Raw genomic sequence first — 21,248 nt, 5'->3', positions numbered from 1 at the left:
TTTATTTTTCCTTTTTTCTGTCTGAAGTAGATACAGCTTCAACCAAATCTCTCATTTTAATCCATGTCCTATCCATAAGAAATGCATAATGAATGTATTGATGAATTACCATGCAAGCTGAGAAGCTGCATGCTGGCTTGCTTGAGGATTCAATTAAAATTGAGCAATATTATTTTGAATAATCAAATGCTGTTTTGAATAAGTAATTCAAGTAAACAAGGCAATTAGTAAAAAGGGATGGTGATGAAGTTGAGTGGGAGCAATTCTAATATATGTGTGTGTGTGTGTGTGTGTGTGTGTATGAAATATAATTTTTATATATATTTTAAATACAACTTCAGGATTGAAAAGATAATAGCTTGTTGGAATGGAAAAGTTTATATTGGAAATGAATTCCCCAAAAAAGAAGTCCTTTATGTTTGTAACCATTCTATAATCCTAAAACAGGTTTAATAAAGTTCATAATGCTGTATTTAGTACTAATGTAAAAGATTGTCCCTGCCCTGTGGCCAGGCCTAGAGCTAATATAAAAGTTTGGACTGTATCGATACCACATTAAACAACTGTATGTATGAAAAACCATCCGAGAAAGCATTCATGTGATAGGTAAGTAATTCAAACATCCATTTTTTTTCTTCTCTCTCTGCCTCTGTCTCTGTCTCCTTCTTGGAATTGGCTCAGGTAATTGTGGAGCCTGACAGGTTCAGAATCTTCAGGGTGGGCTCACAGGCTGGAGACCCGGGGGAGGAGATGATGCCACAGTTCAAATCTGAAGGCTATCTTTTGGCAGAATTCCCTCTTCTTTGGGGAGGTCAGTCTTTTTAATTTAATTTAATTATTAATTTTTAAAATTTGAGTATAGTTGACACACAGTGTAACATTAACTTCAGATGTACAATATTGTCATTCAGTAATTCTGTATGTTATGCTAGGCTCACCCCAGTGAGGCGACCATCTGTCACCATACACAGGTATTATAATATTATTGACTATATTCTTTATGCTGTACCTATTATTCTCATGACTTACTCATTCCGTAACTGGAGGCCTATATCTCCTACTCCCCTTCACCCATTCTCCCACCAACTGCCAGTTTGTTCTCTGTATTCATGAGATGCTGCTTTTTGTGTTAATTCATTTGTTTTGTTTTTTAGATTCTACCAATAAGTGAAATCATATGGTATTTGTCCTTCTCTGTCTGAATTATTTCACATATTTCTTAATACCCTTTAGGTCCACCCAGGTCAGTCTTTTTCTTTCTTTCCTTCTTCTTTTTTTTTTTTTTAAAGGCCTTCAACTGATTGGATGAGGCCCATCCACATTATGGAGGGTAATGTACTTTACTTCTAGTCTGCTGATTTAAATATTAATCTCATTAAAAACACCTTCACAGAATCATCTAGAATAACATTTGATGAAATAGCTGTGCACTATGCCCCAGCCAAGTTGACACATAAAATTAACCATCATGATATGCGATGTATTTTTGTAGCCTTCCTTCAAGTCCTTGTTGAAATGAGGTAGGGCATAAAATGTACCTAAAGTTAAGCATACTTCTTCTTTTTAGTTATTTCTAAAAGCCTTACCTGGCACAACCTTTAGTTTCAGTAAGCCTCACCCTGTCTTCTTTGGGCTGGCTATTATTTCATCACCCTTGTATTGAAGGGCTCTGTGTAGGCAGAAGCTGCAAGCCAACCATCCCAGCCATGGTAAACAGATGCTTCTATGTATGCTTTCCGCTGGCTATGCCTCTCTCTGGAGATTTAGAAAACCTGAGTATCAGCTATATAGGTATTAAGTAAACACTTAAACTTCAGTTTTCTAGTTGTCTGACTTAAGACTCTTAGTTGCTATTATCAGGAACACATTTCTAATTCTTTAAGCAAGAAGAAAGCTTATAAGAAGGATTCAAGCAAAATTAGGGTGGCTTGTGTTATTCAAAACTAAAGAGAAATAAATTATAGGTAAAAAGCCTGGAAGTAAGCTGCATATTGTGATTATGAAGGTTCTTATGATCTCATAGCAACTAGACCAGGAAGTTCTGCTTTATGTCTAATCTAAATTGTTGCTGCTGAAATTTAAGTAGTTCTTTTTCTGACTAATGGTATAAGAGAAAATTTCATCTGAGGATAGGAAGCATCTCTGGGTCATGTATTAATCACCAGGCTAAGAGGCTGTGGCCAGGAGAGTAGGATCTATAGTAAAAGTACAGCTTTTGGGGGCCGTGTATGTATGTGTGTATATGTGTGTAGGTGTGTAAGAGTGGGTGAGAAGAAGGTGAAGGAGAAGGGAAGGGACAAAGAGACATTTAGGTGGGATATTTTTCAGTGAACAGATGCTTGGACTGGGCAGGCACAATAAACCTTGTCTATGATAGCTTTTTCTTTTATAATTGGTAGTTTTAAGCCACTTAGAATAGTAATAAAGAAGAAAGTCCTGATATTAGAGTGCGGAAGTGTTCTTGAAAGGTTTACTAAACAATCTCCTCACCCTACTTTCCTAAGAAATGTTTTTGTTAAGTACTATACTTACTATGAGAATAAAGAGCAGCAATATATAATGTAAAACAAAACTCCCCCATTGCCAGTATCAGCCCCAGTACCTTCACCCCAGTGCCATTCACTAGAAGTTAACTGTTGCTCTATTTGGTAGGTAACCTTTAGATATTTCCTTAAAATGTGTGACTATCTTTATTTGTAAAACATCTACAGCATACACACAGTACCAATCAGGATCTTTTTAATTGCAAGTGAGGGAAAACTTAATTCAAGCTAGCTAAATTTATGAGGATATTTATTACCTTAATAGCAAGAAGTTTGGGGGTAGGGTGTCTCCAGGCACAATATGATCAGGGCTCTGGGTCAGATTTGTGTGATTTTTTTTTTTAATTAAAAAAAAATTTTTTAGTTCTGCCTCCTACATGTGTTGGCTGGTCTTCACAGATAGCTTTCCTCATGGTGACTGAAGGGATCTCAAAGCATCTGGGTCACATGCCTCCTGGTTCATAGCTGGTCAGAGAGGGAGAAAACTTACTTCAGTCATGGAATTGCTTGGATCAATTTAAATCCTGTGTTCATCTCTGGGTCAATAGCAATTATGGAGCACTGCCACATGCTGATTGGTTTAAGACTAGATTCCTGACCAATCACTGATGAGGGGGATTAGGTTACCATAATCAGATTAGACCAACCAGAATCCACCCCTAGAGTTGGAATACAGTCAATTTCTAATGAGTCACATGATCTTTCTGGGGAAAAGATGAATGTATGTTGAGATGGAGGCCGGAGAGGATTGCTGTGGTGTAGGCAACCAACAATGCCACTCAAATGCTTGTCTGTGAGCATATAACAAGTATGTTATTCTTTCCCCCACCAGAAGACCATACAATGCATTTGATTTGACCTTTTCAAGTAGGGAATTATTTTGAAATTTTTGAGCTAAGAACTGAAGATTAGAACTTGCAGATTTATAAGGAATAGGGTCATTAGGATGTTTATGAAAAGCAGAAATAGATATTTTCATAGAACCTGACTAGAAACAGTGGCCAGGAAAGGATGATATTTTAGGGTATTAGTAACTGATACTACCTCGTGGTGGTGAGGGCCACATAGAGAATGAGGGGAGGGAGGAATTTCTGCTTTTGGGTTTGTCTTTGAAGTTTCCTCATCGTCTCTTGCTGCTGCCTGGCTGCTTTCAACTAGTCATTCTCTTACCATCTCTCTGCTCATCCACCTCCCTGGGTCCTAAAATGGCAATATATCAGATGGCAGATGATAGTTTGATTTTAGGCATATCTTTTTTTTTTAACATCTTAATTAAATTTTATTTTTTTTCAGTGTTCCAAGATTCATTGTTTATGCACCACACCCAGTGCTCCATGCAATTTGCGCCCTCCTTAATACCCACCACCAGGCTCACCCTTTCTCCCCATCCTCTCCCCTCCCCAAACCCTCAGTTTGTTTCTCAGAATCCCCGGTGTCACATGCTTTATCTCCTCCTCTGATTTACCGTACCATTTCACTTTTCCTTTCCTTCTCCTAATGTCCTCCATGTCATTCCTTATGTTTCACAAGTAAGTGAAACCATATGATAATTGACGCTCTCTGCTTGACTTATTTCACTCAGCATAATCTCCTCCACTCCCATTCATGTTGATAAAAAAGTTGGGTATTCATCCTTTCTGATGGCTGGGTGATATTCCATGGTACATATCTTTATGACAGCAAGGTTACTGATACTATTGAAAAAAGTCCGTCTAACTTTTCCAAATATTGCTGGCTATTAGAAACTTGAATATCTATAATTTATATTAGTGAAATATAATTCATTCTAGATAGTTGTCTATATTGTCTAGCTCAGTCATTAGGAAATGGGCACATGTGCCAAAGCTGATTGCACACCAAGATGCAGGTGGTTCCCAGTGTACCCAAGGTGACTCCCACTTTCTCTTTGGCATCATTCTTCAGCAGTTAGAGTGGGATATCGTGATCCTCACTAAAGTTTTCTCTGATGGGTCTGGCTTGGAAGTAGGTAGATGACAGGGTCTTGGAAAGCCAAGTGTAGTGTACTCGGTGGTGTGTACTTTTCTGTGAGGGTGGAGGAGTAATGGTCTAGAAGAGCTGTTACGAGTAGGGAGTCTCCTATACTATTGTCACCTCTGAGGGATATGGAACAATGAGTAGCCTTTACCTGGTGAGTTGCTAGAGAAATGGAGTCCTTCATGGAGAGACAGGAGAAGGAGGCAGGGTTCAGAGAGGCTGTTTGTATGTGACTGCTCAGAGAGAAGTGAGCCTCAGCTGGGTCTCAGCAACACAGGCTGCTGAGGGTGAGGAAATAGGGTTCTCAAGGAAGTCACCAGGAGTCTGGGCTCCTAGGCTCTCTGGGCATCAGGTGGCAGTGAAAATACCAAACTGGCAAGACTATTGTGAGAATCAGCTACAGTTGCCCACCTGGACATATCCTTTGTTTTGAAATTGTTATTTTCCAGCCCTGCATCATAATGGAAGCGTTGATTCCCTAAGTGAACCTGATCTCATCTATAGGAAAAAAAGATTCTTGGCTTCTGCCTTTTCCCTTTATTGCCACTCTCTATTATACCTCTGCTTAAAAAAAGAGGTCAGCGATTTAGTACCCCATTGTTGAACTGTTGCCATCTCTCTTTTTTTTTTTTTTGTTCCAGGTTCATAATTTGTTGTACAAATTGAGTATCACATGATGGGTTGACATTAGCTTCTCCAGGCATGGGAACTTAACAGATGAGGTACAGGTTAAAATCTGTTTATGTTGCTCTCACAAGTGGTGTTTTTTTAGACCTTAACTTGAAGTATAAGACTAACAAAGCAATGCCTCCTTTTGTGGCCAGTACACAATTCATTCTACTTGTGAGAGTATAAGAGTAGAAATATTTTTTGATAGCGGTGAAATGGAATTGGGCATCAGCTTCTGGAACTGCCATGATTTCAGTCTTGCAGAAGGCACCAGTCCCTCTAGTTAGTGAACTGTTGCCAACTGTTAGTATGGGCAAAGCATTGTGGACAACTCCCAAGGCTCCAACTACTTGATAAAACCTTAACATCACTTAGTGGTGGATAACGATGAAAACCACAGATGTCTTCTGAGAACTGACAGCATAAAATTAATCGAGTCTGAGCCATCTTTTTTTGTCAGGAAATGTCATAAAATTATGGAAGTAAACTAGTGTGTTTTCCAATGTTTTAACTTGTGAAAAATTTTCTATACTTTTTAGTACTAAGTTATCATGTCTACCTGTTTTACAGTAATAACATCTAATGTAATTGGTCGAACTCTATCTGAGGAAAATAAAGCATCAGAAAAATTTCAAGAACTTTAACACATTTTTAATTAATTTATTTTTAATTTTTTTTAAAGATTTTATCTGTTTATTTGAGAGAGAGAGAGAGAGAGAGAAAGAGAGTGCCAGCAGGGAGAGGGGCAGAGGGAGAGAGACAAGAGACTCTTCACTGAGTGGGGAGCAACATGGTACTGGATCGCAGGATCCTGAGATCATGACCTGAGCTGAAGTCAGATGCTTGACCAACTGAGCCACCCAGGTGCCCTCAAATTTTTTTACATTTCATTTTTTTTTTCAGTTGAAGTATAGGAGACACACATTTAAAACTTCATTTATAAATGTTTTTATTAGGTGGTTATAATATTGCTAAACAGGTCGCAGTGAGTATGATAGATTTTTTTGGATTGTGTAGGCACCAACCATTAAAGATTATGAAGATTAATACTACAGTCTCATCAGACATACACAGTGGGCCTCAGATCACTATTCTGGAGGGAGCTGAGAGAAGAAATTTGTGTTATATGTTCCCCGTGAACTCAGTAAACACTCATGGCCATTTTTTGGTTTTGATTTTTAATTGGAGGCAGGAAGTTTTGCTGAGCAGCTTTGGGTTGTTTAGAATCAAACTCCATGTCTGAATACATAGCAGTAAATATTGTATTCTCAGAACTTTTCTGTTTAGGGGCACCTGGGTGGTTCAGTCCATTCAGTGTCTGACTCTTGATTTTGGCTCAGGTCGTGATCTCAGGGTTGTGAGACTGAGCTGTTGGGCTCTGTGCTTGGCGTGGAGCCTGAGTAAGATTCTCTCTCCTTCATCCTCTACACCTCACCCTGCCCCCTCTTAAAAAAACTTATCCTTTTAAATTTAACAAATATTTACTGAGCACTTACTACACGCAAAGATTGACATTATGTCCTGGAAATATGTATAGGGTACAGATCTATCCTTCGAGGAACTTAGCATTTGGTGGGAGATATGCATGCATTTTCAAATTTCAAATTGGATCTTAACAGCATCCATATGTATGTGTATACATACACATATATAATGGTAAAAATAATATATTTTAAAAATAGCTAATACCAGAATTATATTTAAGAGGGTGATTATTTTCCCCATAGAGGAATTTACTGATCTCCTTCTGGAGGCATATAAGCCTGTATTCTCAGAGCTGAATGAAAGAAGCTAGGGGTCCCATTGTTCACAGGGCAGAGTTCCACTTTTTTCCTCTATTTTAATTATATTTCAAGATAGATTTGCCTGGAGTACAGAGCTCCTCCTGCTCAGCCTCTCCAGAAATAAACCTACCTGCTGGAAGGAGGAGACCTGGGCCTCTACTTTTGATGCAGAATTTCAATAAGGCCTTCTATTGTTAACCCTGTGCCATACCCCACCTACAAGGCAGGCTTTGTTTCTCATTCCTGAAAATTTCTTGCCCATCTGCTTACCAGCTTCCAAAATTTGTTAACACTACTTACTGTCATTTCCTTTATCAGGCTCTTTAGTATTTCAGGCTTATTAATGTTACTTCCTTTACTTTTATTTTGGGGGCTTTGGGGAAGAAGCAGCAGTAATATCTTTTGCACAAAAAAATGTGTGCAATTACCCATGCTTTAGCCTGTGGGATCTTTGGGAATGGCACTGAGACTTGACACCTTTGTGGCATTGCTCCCAGACCACTGCATGTGTTGGTGAGAATGGTTCTTGGCATCTCTCATTCATGCTATATATTGACCCGGCTGGAAGTTTACTATTAAATAGCATGTGCCATATTCCAGGTCTGAAGCATATTAAATCACTCTATGGGGATCTGTGTGACATTATTATAACTGAACCCCAGTCTGTCTACCTGATGCACAGCAAAGTTAATCACTGAGACATCAGGTTTGCAGCAAGGAAAGGGCTTATTTGAGAGGCAGCCAAAGGAGGAGACAGGAGGGCAAGACCCAAATCTTCCTCCCTGAAGGAGGATAGAAAAATTTTTTATAATCATAGGGGATGTGATTCCATACATGTTGATGATAGGAATGAGGAAACTTAAGAATAGGAATAAGAAACTTCTGAGGAAAGCTGAAGCATGTGCTTTGAGCATAGATATATGTAATATACATCCAATGTTCACTTTGGGGTGAAGACTTAGTATCAGAAAGAGTCAAAATTCAGCTCCTGAAGTCAAGAGTTTATCTTAGGACAAGGAGAAGGGGCTATGGGCATGCTCCAAGAGCTGGTATAAACTGGATGGGGGTTCAGGCTCATTGTTTCACATGAGGAGTGCAGAGCCTTGCTTGCCCATAGCCTGAAACCATATTAGTTGACATTAAATCCAGGCTTCTGCAGAGACACCTAGTAGATTTATCAGTGGGGTACAAAAAGACACACTAACTGATTAGGCAGAAACAGTTCTCTGAAAAACAAGCTTTAAATTTCCTGTGCATTTCAACCTCATTAACTGTAGGGAGCATGGTTTAAGTTCCCCCTAAGTCATGGTCATTTTTCAGTCTCGAAGGAATTGAGTTGGTGTCCACCCTTAGCTCCTTTTCTTATCTCCTTTGGTAAGGTAGGTCTCATGTAAAAAGTGGTATTGCAGGTCTTAGCTGTAAGCAAAATTCCCTCAATGATTAGCATGCCTACATGCAGTGCTAAACAGAAGTTCCTAACCTATAGATCCCAGCTACAGGGATTCCAGGGAAATAGAAGCAACATGGAGTCAGACAGGCTAAGCTTCTCCCTGCCACATTACATACGTATCATCAGACCTTCCTCCATTTCCTAAATACTTGAATGGGCAAAGTAGTATCCTAAGTGGGATATAAGAGTTGAATAAGACATGCAATTGTACTTTAAGGAGTCTAGACTCCAGATACTCTGCTGGGAGAATTAAGAACACACATAAGTAACTATAATACAACAAAGGAGATGCTAAGTGCTCTGCAGTATGTCCTGAGAAGGTACTCTGAGAATTCAGGGGAGGAAAAGATTAGTTGTGATGGAAAAGACATGAAGATCAGAGATGAGTTGGCCTCTGACCTGGAGTAGAAAGATGAACAAAAAGGGCATTTCAGGTAAAGGGGAAAGTATCATAAAAGGATTGGAAGCATGAACACTTCAATTTTGTATTTACCAAATTCCACTGATTTTAAGATGCGTATATTGGATACAGTAACAGTCACCTTACAGGCAATACAATGGCACTAAACTAATATCTCTCAATAGTTATCCTGAATGTTAATGGGCTAAATGCCCCAATCAAAAGACACAGGGTATCAGAATGGATAAAAAAACAAAACCCATGCTGCCTACAAGAAACTCATTTTAGACCCGAAGACACCTCCAGATTTAAAGTGAGGGGATGGAAAACAATTTACCATGCTAATGGACATCAGAAGAAGGCTGGGGTGGCAATCCTTATATCAGATCAATTAGACTTTAAGCCAAAGACTATAATAAGAGATGAGGGAGGACACCATATCATACTCAAAGGGTCTGTACAATAAGAAGATCTAACAATTTTAAATATCTATGCCCCTAACATGGGAGCAGCCAACTATATAAACCAATTAATAACAAAATCAAAGAAACACATCGACAATAATACAGTAATAGTAGGGGACTTAAACACTCCCCTCACTGAAATGGACAGATCATCCAAGCAAAAGATCAACAAGGAAATAAAGGCCTTAAATGACACACTGGATCAGATGAACATCACAGATATATTCAGAACATTTCATCCCAAAGCAACAGAATATACATTCTTCTCTAGTGCACATGGAACATTCTCCAGAATAGATCACATCCTGGGTCACAAATCAGGTTTCAACTGGTATCAAAAGATTGGGATCATTTCCTGCATATTTTCAGACCACAATGCTCTGAAGCTAGAACTCAATCACAAGAGGAAATTTGGAAAGAACCCAAATACATGGAGACTAAACAGCATCCTTCTAAAGAATGAATGGGTCAACCAAGAAATTAAGGAAGAATTGAAAAAATTCATGGAAACAAATGATAATGAAAACACAACTGTTTAAAATCTGTGGGACACAGCAAAGGTAGTCCTGAGAGGAAAATATATAACGGTACAAGCCTTTCTCAAGAAACAAGAAAGGTCTCAAATACACAACTTAACCTGACACCTAAAGGAGATGAAGAAAGAACAACAAAGAAAGCCTAAACCCAGCTGGAGAAGAGAAATCATAAAGATCAGAGCAGAAATCAATGAAATAGAAACAAAACAAACAAACAAACAAAAAACCAAAAAAAAACAATAGAACAAATCAGCGAAACTAGGAGCTGGTTCTTTGAAAGAATTAATAAGATTGATAAACCCCTGACCAGACTTATCAAAAAGAAAAGAGAAAGAACCAAAATAAGCAAAATCATGAATGAAAGAGGAGAGATCACAACCAACACCAAAGAAATACAAACAATTATAAAAACATATTATGAACAACTCTATGGCAACAAATTTGACAATCTGGAAGAAATGGGTGCATTCCTGGAGACGTATAAACTACCACAACTGAACCAGGAAGAAATAGAAAACCTGAACAGACCTATAACCAGTAAGGAGATTGAAACAGTCATCAAAAATCTCCAAACAAACAAAAGACCAGGACCAGATGGCTTCCCAGGGGAATTCTACCAAACATTTAAAGAACTAATTCCTATTCTCCTGAAACTGTTTCAAAAAATAGAAATGGAAAGAAAACTTCCAAACTCATTTTATGAGGCCAGCATCACCTTGATCCAAAACCAGACAAGGATCCCATCAAAAAAGAGAATTACAGACCAATATCCTTGATGAACACAGATGCGAAAATTCTCACCAAAATACTAGCCAATAGGATCCAACAGTACATTAAAAAGATTATTCACCATGACCAAGTGGGATTTATTCCAGGGCTGCAAGTTTGGTTCAACATCCGCAAATCAATCAATGTGATACAATACATTAATAAAAGAAAGAACAAGAACCATATGATACTCTCAAAAGATGCTGAAAAAGCATTTGACAAAGTACAGCATCCTTTACTGATCAAAACTCTTCAAAGTGTAGGGATAGAGGGCACATACCTCAATATCATCAAAGCCATCTATGAAAAACCCACCGCAAATATCATTCTCAATGGAGAAAAACTGAAAGCTTTTCCGCTAAGGTCAGGAACATGGCAGGGATGTCCGTTATCACCCCTGCTATTCAACATAGTACTAGAAGTCCTAGCCTCAGCAATCAGACAACAAAAGGAAATTAAAGGCATCCAAATTGTCAAAGAAGAAGCCAAACTATCACTCTTCGGAGATGATATGATACTATATGTGGAAAACCCAAAAGACTCCACTCCAAAACTGCTAGAACTTGTCCAGGAATTCAGTAAAGTGTCAGGATATAAAATCAACGCACAGAAATCAGTTGCATTTCTCTACACCAACAGCAAGACAGAAGAAAGAGAAATTAAGGAGTTAATCCCATTTACAGTTGCACCCAAAACCATAAGATACCTAGGAATAAACCTAACCAAAGAGGTAAAGAATCTATACTCAGAAAACTATAAAGTACTTATGAAAGAAATTGAGGAAGACAGAAGGAAATGGAAAAATGTTCCATGCTCCTGGATTGGAAGAATAAATACTGTGAAAATCTATGCTACCTGAAGCAATCTACACATTTAATGCAATTCCTATCAAAATCCCATCCATTTTTTTCAAAGAAATAGAACAAATAATCCTAAAATTTATATGGAACCAGAAAAGACCTCAAATAGCCAAAGGAATATTGAAAAAGAAAGCCAAAGTTGGTGGCATCACAATTCCAGACTTCAAGCTCTATTTCAAAGCTGTCATCATCAAGACATTATGGTACTGACACAAAAACAGACACATAGTTTAATGGAACAGAATAAAGAGCCCAGAAATAGACCCTCAACTCTATGGTCAACTAATCTTTGTCAAAGCAGGAAAGAATGTCCAATGGAAAAAAGACAGTCTGTTCAACAAATGGTATTGGGAAAATTGGACAGCCACATGCAGAAAAATGAAATTGGACCATTTCCTTACACCACATATGAAAATAGACTCAAAATGGATGAAGGACCTCAATGTGAGAAAGGAATCCATCAAAATCCTTGAGCAGAACACAGTCAGCAACCTCTTTGACCTCAGGCACAGCAACTTCTTCCTGGGAACATCGCCAAAGGCAAGGGAAGCAAGGACACAAATGAACTATTGGGATTTCATCAAGATCAAAAGCTTTTGCCAGCAAAGGAAACAGTTAACAAAACCAAAAGAGAACTGACAGAATGGGAGAAGATATTTGCAAACAACATATCAGATAAAGGGCTAGTGTCCATAATCTATAAAGAACTTAGCAAACTCAACACCCAAAGAACAAATAATCCAATCAAGAAATGGGCAGAAGACATGAACAGACATTTCTCCAAAGAAGACATCCAGATGGCCAACAGACACATGAAAAAGTGCTCCACATCACTTGGCATCAGGGAAATACAAATCAAAACCACAATGAGATATCACCTCACATCAGTCAGAATGGCTAAAATTAACAAGTCAGGAAATGACAGATGCTGGTGAGGATGCGGAGAGAGGGGAACCCTCCTACACTGTTGGTGAGAATGCAAGCTGGTGCAACCACTCTGGAAAACAGCGTGGAGGTTCCTCAAAAAACTGAAAATAGAGCTACCCTATGACCCAGCGATTGCACTACTGGGTATATATCCTAAAGATATAAACATGGTGCTCCGAAGGGGCACATGCACCCGAATGTTTATAGCAGCAATGTCCACAATAGCCAAACTATGGAAAGAACCTAGACGTCCATCAACAGATGAGTGGATAAAGAAGAGGTGGTATATATACACATTGGAATACTATGCAGCCATCAAAAGAAATGAAATCTTGCCATTTGCAATGTCATGGATGGAACTAGAGGGTATTATGCTTAGCGAAATAAGTCAATTGGAGAAAGACAACTATCATATGATCTCCCTGATATGAGGAAGTGGAGTGCAACGTGGGGGGTTTGGGGGGTAGGAAAAGAATAAATGAAACAAGATGGGATTGGGAGGGAGACAAACCATAAGTGACTCTTAATCTCACAAAACAAACTGAGGGTTGCTAGGGGTAGGGGTTTGGGGAGAGGGGGGTGGGGTTATGGACATTGGGGAGGGTATGTGCTATGGTGAGTGCTGTGAAGTGTGTAAACCTGGTGATTCACAGACCTGTACCCCTGGGGATAAAAATACATTATATGTTTATAAAAAATAAAAAAAATTTAATTAAAAAGAAAGATGTGTATATTGGAAAACACTCAACTATTTTATATATTATAGGAAAAAACCAACTCATAATTAATCCATGATATGATTTTTTTCTTCATAATTTTTATTTCATGCTATTGAGAAGGAGGGTTTTTTTTGATTTATGTAATGTGGATTTTATCGCATTTTATTTTTGTGCATTTGTAAAAAGGAAAATAAAAACAAAATAATATTCCTAATAGGTTTTAAATTTAGAATCTGACTCTTTTGAATCACTGTTCCATATATGATTGATAATATTCATGTTCTTCTACACAGTGTTATTTTTCCTTGTATTTTTCAGGTGGTTCGGCAGTTCTTAACAGGGTGCTCCACTCTTGTCTTGAAATTTTATCCCAAGCTACTGGACACCAAATCTGTACTTGACTTTACTGGGAGGTATCAAATAGATACCTTGACCTTACCAGAAGGCGTTAACTAAATATTTTCTGATAGTGACTGGACTCATCTCCTTTATTTAAACGCACCTCATGTAATATGTTGGCCAAAATGTTGTAAGGGATGCGTGCCACTAAGAAGAGCTAGCACAAGTGGATAATGGCTATTATCTTGAATGTGCAGGCATGACTAGCCTGGCTGGCAGTAGTTGCAAGATGTTGTTAATATAACACATCCTGAGTTGAGAAATGTTAATGTAGGAAAAAAACTAAATATCTTAGAATCACGAGGCATAGAACTATGACTTGGCATCATCACTTGTGTAATTGAATAATAGCTATCTTCCTCAACATTCGTAAAGACAGAGTTGTCTTGGGGTGCCTTGGGCAGCTCAGTCAGTTGAGTGTCTGACTCTTGTTTTCAGCTCTGGTCATGATCTCAGGTTCCTGGGATAGAGCCCTGTATCGGGCTCTATGCTCAATGGGGAGTCTGCTTGAGGATTCTCTTTCTTCCTCTGACCCTTTCCCCCTAAAATAAAATCAATAAATCTTAAAAAAAAAGAGTCGTCTTGTTCACCATTATCTCCCAGAGCCTGTGATGCCTGGCTCAAAGCATATAGACAATCAATATTCATGTAATAATGAGTAAAGGGTGGGGAAGTCCAATTAGGTCTCTTTGTCTAGGGTTACCATGTCCAATATGGTAGCCACTAGTCATATGTGGCAACTTAAATTTCAATTAGTTGAAATGTAATTAAACTCAAAGTTCATTTGAACCAAGTACTCACTAGGCACAAATGGATAGTGGCTACTGTCTTGGATGGTGCAGATAGAGTACATTTGCTTCATCACAGAAAATTTTTTGGATAGGGCTAGTCTAGAACATAGGAAACTTAAAGGATGGAATGGGATTTTGGAGATTGGTGGTGACCTTGGGAAATGAGACAACATGATGCTTAGACAATCAGAACACTAAAATATGTACTTGGGATATCCTTAAAATAGGGTGCCTTTTTAAAAAAACTGAACTTGGCTACTGTAATTCTACATGTATCTTCCTAGGCTTTTCCTAGATTCTTCTATCTAGCAGTAAGCAAACTGTGATACCTGCTGTGTGGCCAGGCAGTATCATAGTTTGTGAATTGCAGTTGTCAACTTGTGCTTTCTTCTGTGATTTACTAGAAAGCTTTTAAAGCTTCTCGAGGCAGGGATGCATGTATGATAGAGTATTTGAAATCTTATGGTCAAGTTAGAACAAAGAAGGATAGCGTGGAAATTAGAGGATCTGGAAAATTCAGGGAACCAAATGAGTACTTGTATTAGGAAAAACAGTTTCTCCCTCTTGAGTAGGGAAAATCCCAGTGCTCCACCTCCTGTGCCTTTCCTGCATCTCTCCTTTACCCTTACACTACTGCCATACTCATAGCACTTCTGACACCAGCTGTGTGTTTGTGGTTTTTCCAAACGAAGCAATTCTGTGACACTAGCTGGTGTCCGAAAGTTAAGCTCAGTTCTGACGCTGTATCTGGAGATAATATGAAATCCCACAGATGGAGAGCTCAGTCCCACAAGACAGCCCCGCTTCAGATGCCAATCTCAAGCCTAGGTTGTCCCGTGTGTTTCTGACCCATCAGCTCTATCAGAGATTGTTATGATCCTCTCTGCCAATTTGATTAGGTTGCTAGAGTGGCTCACAGAACTCAGGGAAACACTTATGTCTGTATATTAGTTTATTAAAGAATATGATAAAGAATACAGACAAATAGCTAGATGAAGAGATACATAGGTGAGGTCTGGGAGGGTCCTAAGCACAGGAGCTTCTCTCCCCATGGGGTTGGGGGGTATCACCACCCCCTTCCCCCAGTATGGTTGTGTTCAGGAGTCTGAGAATGCCACAAAATCTGTGGTTTTGGAGGCTTCCTTATGTAGTCATGATTGGTTATTAACTTCATTTCCAGCCCCACTCCCCTTTCTAGAGAAGTAGGGGAAGGGAAAGGAGCTAAAAATTCCAAGCTTTTGATCAGGCCTGGTATTTCGGGTGCCCATCCAGGAAGCCATCCAGGAGCCTACCCAGAGTTGCCTCATTTGAAAAAAAATGCTCCTAGTGCTCTTATCACTTAGGAATTTTTTAAAAAAGCTTTTTTTGTTTATTTGTGTGTATGTGTGGGACAGAGACAGCATGAGGGGGAGATAGCAGGAGGAACACCAGGCAGAGAGAGAAGCAGCTCTACGTTGAGCAGGGTGCCCAATGTGGGGCTTGATCCCAGGACCCTGAGATCATGACCTGAGCTAAAGGCGGACACTTAACTGACTGAGCCACCCAGGCATCCCTCACTGAAGAATTTTGAGTAGTCCCCTCTTACCTGTGGATTGGCTTTCCATGGTTTCAATTACTTGCGGTCAACCATGGTCTGGAAACAGATGATCCTCCCTATGTCAGGAGGTCACTAGTAGCATAAAGCTATGTCATAATGCCTGTGTCATTCACCTCACTTCATCTCGTCACAAAAGAGTTTTATCATCTCACATCATCACAAGATGAAGAAGGGTGAGTAGAGTACAATAAGATATTCAGAGAGAGAGGGAGAGACCACATTCATGTAACTACTGTTATAATATATTGTTATAAATATTCAATTTTATTATTGTTAATATCTTACTGTGTCTATAAATTAAACTTTATTATAGGTGTGTAGGTATAGGAAAAAAATAGTACAGATCTTCCTTGACTTATGATGGGGTTATGTCTCGATAAACTCTTCTCAAGTTGAAAATACCATAATTGAAAGTGCGTTTAATACCACCTAACCTACAGAACATCCTATCTTAGATTCGCCTACCTTAAACATGCCCAGAACTCTTACATTTAAGCATGCGGTTGGGCAAATCATCTAACACAAAGTCTATTTTATAATGAATTGTTGAATATCTCATTTAATATGTTGAATACTGTGCTTGAAAATGAAAACCGGAATGGTTGTAAGTGTATTGGTTGTTTGCTTTTGTGATCGCGTGACTGACCGGGAACTGTGGCTGCCGCTGCCCAGCGTCATGAGGAAGTATTGTACTGAGTACAATACTCAAAACTGGGAAAACATCAAAACTCAAAATTCCGGGGCACCTGGGTGGCTCAGTAGGTTAAAGCCTCTGCCTTCGGCTCAGGTCGTGATCCCAGGGTCCTGGGATCGAGCCCCGCATCGGGCTCTCTGCTCAGCAGTGAGCCTGTTTCCCCCCTCTCTCTGCCTGCCTCTCTGCCTACTTGTGATCTCTGCCTGTCAAATAAATAAATAAATAAAATCTTTAAAAAAAAAAAACCCTCAAAATTCTAAGTACGGTCTCTACTAAATGTGTGTTTTTTTTGGTACCATCTTAAAGTAAAAAAAAAAAAAAAAAGTGAGTCAGACTACTATAAGTCAGGGACTATGTGTTTCTATAGGCTTTAGTACTATCTGTAGTTTCAGACATTCACTGACGATCTTGGAACATATCCCCTGCAGATGAAGGAGGCTACTGTACAAGGGTTTTAGGAGCCCGTGTCAAGGACAGGGTCAAAAACCAAATTTTAGAACAAGTGATGCTTGTAGTGCTCTTATTCACTTAGGAAATGACAAGGGTTTTAGAAGCTCTGTGCCAGGAGTGAGCAGAGACCGATATATATATATTTTCTATTATCTCACAATACTTTGGGAAGAATTAAGATTTTTTTTTTTAAATTAAAAAACATCTAAGTAATCTCTACACCCAATGTGGGGCTTGATCTCACGACCTCAAGATTAAGAGTTGTATGCTCTTCTGATTAAGCCAGCCCAGTGCTCTGAATTAAGATTTACTTTAAAGCTGAATGGTGCTGTGAGTCATTTTTGTTTTGGTGAATACTGAGCAAACCTTCTACTCGTTGTTTTTTATTTATAGGTGGAGAACATTCTTTTTCTAAACTAATTATAAAATTAAGACCCAAAGTAAGCTCAGCTAACTTTTAATGCCATGTACTTTGGAAGACTGTATCTATTGCATTTTGTGGAAATATTCCTCATAATAATTTTCACTTCAATTGTGTGTGTGTTCACTTAATTTTCACAGCAATCATGCAAGAGAACTACTTGCAGCTATAGATTGAGGCACCAAATAAAATGGGAATCTCTTTTTTTTGTACTCTGTAAGTTGTAATCAGTTATGCCACAAGTAGTTTCAGCAACTAAATAGCAGGTTTCTTTGAGTCTTTACTTGGCAGAGTATCAGCTTGACCTTGGAATTAAGAGCATGGACCATGGAGCCAAGTGGCCTGGGCCAAATCCTGACTCTGGCTGCTGTGTAACTTTGGATAAATTATTGAACCTCTCTGGGTCTTAGTTTCATTCTCTGTAAAGTGAGGATGATAATAAAAGTAGTTCTCTTGCATGATTATTGTGAACACACACACACACACACACACGTGTTCATTACTTAATTAGGTACAGTCAATCAATCAGGCAGCCAGTCATGCTTTGAACAGTACCAGGAGCAGGGTAAAGCACTATTCAAGTATTTGTGGTAATTTTCTTTCTTTCTTTTTTTAAAGATTCTGTTTATTTGTCAGAGAGAAAGAGTGTGCAAGCAGGGGGAGTGGGAGAGGGAGAGGGAGAAGCAGAGTCCCCACTGAGCAGGGAGCTTGATGCGGGACTCGATTCCTGGTCCCTAGGATCATGACCTGAACCAAAGGCAGAGGCTTAACTGATTGAGCCACCCAGGCGTCCCATTTGTGGTTATTTTCTGATCTCCTTCCAATTGACTTCTACCAAGTTGTGCTCCCAGCCTGCAGATCATAAGCTCCTGTGGAACGACTGAATGTCTTTTAGACATGTTCTTTTTCATTCCTTTCACACGAACGTATAGCTGTTACGACCATGTGTTCTGTACATGGGGAGAGTTTTATATTATAACCACTATTTCTTGTACCCTTTGTGGAGAATCCAGCCTAGAAGGTAGCAGGTTTAATTTTGATAGTTTTTTGTAACAGAATATTATGGTTAACAAAGTAGCTCACAGTTGTTTTGGGGGATGGTTTGACATTTGTAAAGTGAGGTACAGGATTGTCACTTAGGAGCCCACATAGTGTCTTTGTCAGAATTTGCCAAACAAAATTCTAGACAACTGGCATAGATACAGAAGGATAGAGAATCATCCTGGGCAGCCTTCCCACCTTTCTTAATTTTAGCACAAGAGGCTATTTACACCCAGAGTATATAGTACTCTGTGTTGATTTGTGGGTAAAAATACTAAATGGAAAAAATATGGAGGCATTCCATTAGAAATGCAGAGTCTAAATTGTGCTGTCTCCTTGATTTAGTAAGTCTGTGCCTTTTACTTAGTGATTATATAATAAAAACTCATAAAAATATTTGAAACTTCTGGGTAAATTACCAAAACACACATTTCATAAGTTCTTTATTGAAATAGAAAGCAGATAGGTGTATGCCAGAGCCTGGTGGGGGGAGGGTGTTGTAGGTTATAACTGCTGAGTGGGTACAGGGTTTTCTTTTGGGGTGAGAGAGATGTTCTGAAAATGGATAGAGCTGATGATTGCACATATTGTGAATGTCACTGAATTGTTCATTATAAAATGGTTAATATTATGATGAACAGACACTTCTCTGAAGAAGACATACAAATGGGTAACAGACACGTGAAAAAATGTTCATCATCGTTAGCCATCAGGGAAATTCAAAACACATCGAGATACCACCTTACACCAGTTGGAATGGCCAAAATTAACAGGACAGGAAACAACATGTGTTGGAGAGGATGTGGAGAAAGGGGAACCCTCTTACACTGTTGGTGGGAATGCAAGTTGGTGCAGCCATTTTGGAAAACAGTGTGGAGATTCCTCAAAAAATTAAAAATAGAGCTACCCTATGATCCTGCAATTGCACTACTGGGTATTTACCCCAAAGATACAGATGTAGTGAAAAGAAGGGCCATCTGTACCCCAATGTTCATAGCAGCAATGGCCACGGTCGCCGAACTGTGGAAAGAACCAAGATGCCCTTCAACAGACGAATGGCTAAAGAAGATGTGGTCCATATATACAATGGAATATGACTCAGCCATCAGAAAGGATGAATACCCAGCTTTTGCATCAACATGGATGGGACTGGAGGAGATTATGCTGAGTGAAATAAGTCAAGCAGAGAGTCAATTATCATATGATTTCACTTACTTGTGGAGCATAAGGAATAACATGGAGGACTTTAGGAGAGGGAAAGGAAAAGTGATTGGAGTAAATCAGAGGGGAGACGAATCATGAGAGACTGTGGAGTTTAAGAAACAAACTGAGGGTTTTGGGGGGATGGGTGAGCCTGGTGATAGGTATTAAGGAAGGGACTATTGCATGGAGCACTGGGTAGGGTGCATAAACAATGAATTTTGGAACACTAAAAAAATAATAAAATAAAATAAAATAAATATTATGATGTGTGAATTTCACCTTAATAAAAAGAAAGCAAAAAAAGAAAGGAAAAACCCAATCCCAAACACAAAAAACTCCCAAGTTCCAATTTTCCCAAGCCATGGCCTTACAAAACAGTAGGCCTTTTGCTTCCAGAACAAAGCAACACAAAACAAAACCCAGAAGGATAACCTTGTTCTTTAACCTTTAAAATTATTAAGCATGTTTATTACTTTTCAGAAGGAGCATGATACATTGCTACCTGTGACACTTTATGACTGCAAGTGTTTACTGACTTAAGGGAGTGTCAGCAGTCCTGTCTTCTCATGTTACCCATATAATTTTCACTCACCCCTGTGTTGTTTGAACTCAATAAAGGATACTTTTATCTTTATAAGGATACATTTCATTGTACTATTATGTTCTCTCTAACTTGGTTTGGTACATGGGCTTTAATAACTTTCACTATTCATATTCTTTGGTTTGTGATTGCTTCTCTTCCTCTCATGTTATGAGTATGTATTTGCTTAATATGAAAAATGCATCAATGGATTTTATCCTTTTGGTGTGATGATCAAACAAGGACTTACCCTGTAGCAATAGACAGTTGTGAAATGAATGTAGTATCTAAGCTAAGTTGATGATGGTGATTTATACTGGCTCATATTTAATTTATGGGAAGATATAATAGTTCATACAAAAGATTTTAGCAACTAAATTAAAAAAAAATCTTTTAAAGCCCCATGGCTCTGGATCCATGGGCCTACCAAATGGTGGTACACAGATGAATGTTTTTCTTGCAACCCAAGGGTTTGTGTTGAATTTATAATTTATTATCCCGCCCACCTTTTATCCAGTTCAGCTACAAATATTCTAAGTTCCTGGAAAAGCAACAGGTGTTTTAGTAAAGCATTTGGCCCATTGCCACAGTCCATCTGAAAAGGGGACTACTAACGTTTGAGTGTCAGCCTCCTACTTGACACACATAATCTAGGGTTAAGTTCAGCTCTGTCACCTGGCTGTGTGATTTTGACAAGTTACATAAACCTACTCTTCAGGTACTACAGCTTTAAAGCGGTGCTAACAGAAAAGTACTTCAGACACGGGGTTATTGCTCAGATTTCATGCAGTGAAGTACTTTATACTTATTTATAAGTATATACTTAGTATATAGTATAGAATATATAGTATAGTCTGTATTCTATAATACATATATGTATATATGTATTTATACATATTTGTATTTATATGTATATATGTATGTATAAAGTACTTAAAAGAGTATATATATATGTAT

General features: G+C 38.6%; 1 pseudogene; it reads right to left on the bottom strand.

The window, feature by feature from the left end:
• Positions 1–5,278: 5,278 nt before the first annotated feature.
• LOC111158027 lies at positions 5,279–5,455 on the bottom strand (annotated as a pseudogene).
• Between the last annotated feature and the right edge of the window lie 15,793 nt (positions 5,456–21,248).

The sequence above is a fragment of the Enhydra lutris genome, unplaced genomic scaffold (assembly GCF_002288905.1).
Source record: "Enhydra lutris kenyoni isolate GAN:26980312 unplaced genomic scaffold, ASM228890v2 scaffoldscaffold4, whole genome shotgun sequence".
Lineage (NCBI taxonomy): Eukaryota > Metazoa > Chordata > Mammalia > Carnivora > Mustelidae > Enhydra > Enhydra lutris.
The sequence above is the reverse complement of the archived record's forward strand: the minus strand, read 5'-3'. Positions and strand labels throughout refer to the sequence as shown.